Source organism: Trichechus manatus, unplaced genomic scaffold, assembly GCF_000243295.1.
Source record: "Trichechus manatus latirostris isolate Lorelei unplaced genomic scaffold, TriManLat1.0 scaffold00039, whole genome shotgun sequence".
Classification (NCBI taxonomy): Eukaryota; Metazoa; Chordata; class Mammalia; order Sirenia; family Trichechidae; genus Trichechus; species Trichechus manatus.
Genome location: NW_004443975.1, coordinates 7,200,552 through 7,203,898, shown reverse-complemented (window position 1 = coordinate 7,203,898; position 3,347 = coordinate 7,200,552).

Genomic DNA, 3,347 nt, shown 5'->3' with positions numbered 1-3,347 from the left:
AAAAATTGACTTATTTGCCTTTTTCTTGTTATGGATTGAATTGTGTTCCTGAATAATTTATGTGTTGTAAATCCTAACCCCTGTAGTGGTTATAATGCCATTTGGGAATGAGTTTTCACAGTTATGTTAATGAGATAGTATTAGTGTATGGTGTGTTTTAAATCAATCTCTTTTGAGACATAAAAAGAGACTAAGCAAGCAAGTGAGCAAGCAGAGATGGGGAAGAGAGATGCCCAGGAGCAAAAGCTCAAAGAGACAAGGACCTTCCTCCAGAGTTGACAGAGACAGAAAGCCTTTCCCTAGAGCCGGCACCCTGATTTCAGACTTCTAGCCTCCTAAACTGTGAGAGAATAAATTCCCATGTGTTAAAGCCATCCACTCTTGGTATTTGTTATAGCAGCACTAGATAACTAAAACATGACTGATTTATGGAAGTTTATTAAACATTCTGGATACTAGTCTTGTCACTATGTGGCTTGTCTTTACATTTTTAAAGTATGTTTTGACAAGTCTTATTTTCTACAAGAGAATAAAATACTGGCCACTGATTCAAAGCACAAATGACATCTATCATAGGACAGTACCCAACATGCCATGCTTCCTTCCAAACTGGCGGTGTAACTGAAACTTCGTAAGACCCTACCACTATTCTCTCAGCTTAGTTACTTCTGGATGATGGGGGACATGATAAGGCCAGTGAACTCCATGGGCTTGCACACATTGCTGCATTTCTTTTGCTGTGAAATATGTTCCTTAGTTAGAGGTAATGTTGAGGAGGATATCAGGAAATAAGTGAGGCATTTTGTAAGTACATGGATGGTGGTTCTTGCAGAAACATCATGGGAAAGGAAGACAAATCATATATACATACGTGCGCACACACTTTATCTAACACACATATGTGCAAATATATTTATATATAAATAAAAATTAGAAAATGAATACACATGGGATGTGTTTGTGTGTGTATAATCCATTCCAGTAAAGACAAATCATTTCCCCCTCCATAATGAAAAGGATCTAGTATAATCAACCTCCACCTGTCTCCAGATGCTGGCTGGTCACACTAGGGAATGGTGGACTTCTGGGCTTGGTCTCTGCTGTTGTCAAGTTGGGCATTCACCAGTGGTAGTAGCCAGATCATCCTTGGTGAGAGGAATTCCACTTTATTAAATCCATAAATAGTCCCCATCTCTGCCTCCCTGGCCACTTTATTGTAAGTTCACTGATCACACTCCACGGTGACTAGGAAAAGAGACCGATTGACATTCGCAAAATAAATCATGTTGCCCGCCTGAGAGCTACATTGGCGGAAGTCTTTTATAGAGCAAACAGGGACACAGATATCTGCACATCCTGCCTATTTCAAGAGGTACATCCACATTCCTCTTCCCCATATCCTTAATGCATTCTTATCAAGTGCCTAGCCATATGGCCTAACCATTAGCCATTCCCATATATTAGTGTAGATCAGTACCTTGGGACATTTTTTAAATCCAGACGAGGTGGAAACCAGAATTACTTCTTGAAGTTCTGTTCATTGGGAAGATATACTTTCACTACTGTCTTTCAGGAACACTCCTGATACAGGGTATAATACTGCCTTAGTTCACTCTGGCAAAGGATAGCATATCATGAAGAGCAATCCGTGAAACAGACTCACTTTTTTCTTCCTTTGTCAACTGATGAGAGAGAATTCCCCACGAGGCCAGAAGTGTGAATTGATGGAGAGGCAGCAGTGCAGCAGGAATGGGTGTCATGGGAGTCATGGGAGTCTGAGCCACCTGCTCATGCCACTTGCTTGTTCCTTAATGACTTACTTGAACCCAATCGCTGTACATGATAGACTGATTCTTCATACACCAAACCCGATGTCTCGATGATGCAGATAATACCCAGTTCATGTCAGGCAGCTCTCTAGCAAGCCAGGTGCAGTTTCTCGAAAGAGTAATTATCTGCAGAAGAGGGAGCAATTTTGCTCCATAACTCTAGGGATCTTCACTGTGAAGTTCCCATTAATGAAGTTCCCATTAGTGAATGTATTCCTATTGTTCACAGACACCTCAAATACCATCGGCTTTGATGTCAAAAGACCCATGTGGCAGAGCAGCTTAGGCCTGCTTCAGAGCCTTCTCTTGCTCTGGACCCCACTTAAAACTTGCAGCCTTCCAGAATAGTATAATCAGACGTGGAAAATACACCCAAAGCCCAAAGAAGTCCACCAAGTGTGGTGCCATATGCTTAGTGGCAGGTTCCACAAGGTGCCACAACTCATCTTTCATTTTGAAGAAAATAACCCAACAGTCTCTAGACTACAGTTCTGTGGTGGGCCTCTCAATTTTTGTGGAGCTTATCTCCCACCATACGACAAGTATGGTCTTACTAAATTAGTAAAGGTTATTTGCTACTTACTGTTCACCAAGTCAATTCATCATGATGTCATCAATGTAACTGACCAACGTGATCTTCTACGGGATGTCAAATGATCAAGATCTGTGACAACTAGCTTTGGCAGGAGAACTGACATAGCCCTGAGGCAAAATGGTGAAGGTGTACTGCTGGTCCTTTCAGGTGAAAGTAAAATGCCTCTGGTGTTCTTGCAAATTTATATAGAGAAAATAATTGCCTGTGGTCAAAACGTTCCGGTTGCCATGTTGTCTCTACTACTCATTATAATTATTGTTGCCACCTTGTCTCTGGAGGGTAAGCTCTACCCCTCTGGAATCTCATCATTCTCAATGAAACTGGAGAACCCATTCCAATGCTGGCATCTCCTACTCATCCTTGGGTCTGAACAGCACAGCCACCAGACATTTTTACGGATATTGGTATTCCCCTCACTAAAGCACTTTTCAATGCCTTAGTAAAGGGAGTGTTCTCTGGGAGATATTAAAGGGGTTGGGGTGGGTCCAGGGATGTAGCCAAAAAAAAAAGAAAATCACTGCCAAGTAGATTCAAACTCATGACTACCCCACGTGTCACAGAGTAGAACTGAGCTCCATACGGTTTTCTTGGCTGTAATCCTTTTTTTGGGGTTTCATTTGTCACTTTTTTATTTTTATTTTTTATTGTTCTTCAGGTGAAGGTTTACAGAACAAATGGTTTCTCATAAGACATTAGTACACATATTGTTTTATGACACTACCCACGACATGTCAACCCTCTCCCTTCTCGACCTTGTTTTTTTTTTTTTTCTGGTGAAAATATACATAGCCAAAGGTACACCATTCCAAAAATTTCTACATGCACAGTTCAGTGACATCGACTACACTCTTCCAATTGTGCTGCTATTCTCACTTTAGATGAAGGCTTACAGAACAAAATAATTTCTCATTTAACAGTTAGTA